Below are 238 nucleotides of genomic sequence, written 5' to 3' on the forward strand. Positions count from 1 at the left end.
GCCGCCAGGGCGGGGCTGCGGGGGGGGCGTGTCGGCGGGGCCGCCGGGAGTGGTGACGTGTCCCTTAGGCTCCGCCTCCCCCCGGGCCAGGCTATATAAGGGGCGGCGCTCACGCCGTCGGTCTTTTTCGCTACGGGTTTGCCGCCGACGCCGTCTCGCAGGTGAGGGGCGGCCGCGCGGGGCAGGCCGGGGCCGGGAATGAGGGGCCGGGCCGGGGGCACCGCGCACCCGTGGGGGC

The 238-nt window shown here is 78.6% G+C and overlaps 1 protein-coding gene across 1 annotated transcript in view; it reads left to right on the plus strand.

Moving 5' to 3' along the window:
- Positions 1–79: 79 nt before the first annotated feature.
- The window catches only part of EEF1A1 (eukaryotic translation elongation factor 1 alpha 1), a 4,692-nt gene continuing 4,533 nt past the window's right edge, over positions 80–238 (plus strand). Inside the window, exon 1 of the mRNA XM_010565778.1 lies at positions 80–161. The gene's annotated coding sequence lies outside the window, so the exon portion shown is untranslated. The remainder of the gene's footprint in view (positions 162–238) is intronic.

Source organism: Haliaeetus leucocephalus, unplaced genomic scaffold (genome assembly GCF_000737465.1).
Source record: "Haliaeetus leucocephalus isolate CR32 unplaced genomic scaffold, Haliaeetus_leucocephalus-4.0 Scaffold195, whole genome shotgun sequence".
NCBI lineage: Eukaryota > Metazoa > Chordata > Aves > Accipitriformes > Accipitridae > Haliaeetus > Haliaeetus leucocephalus.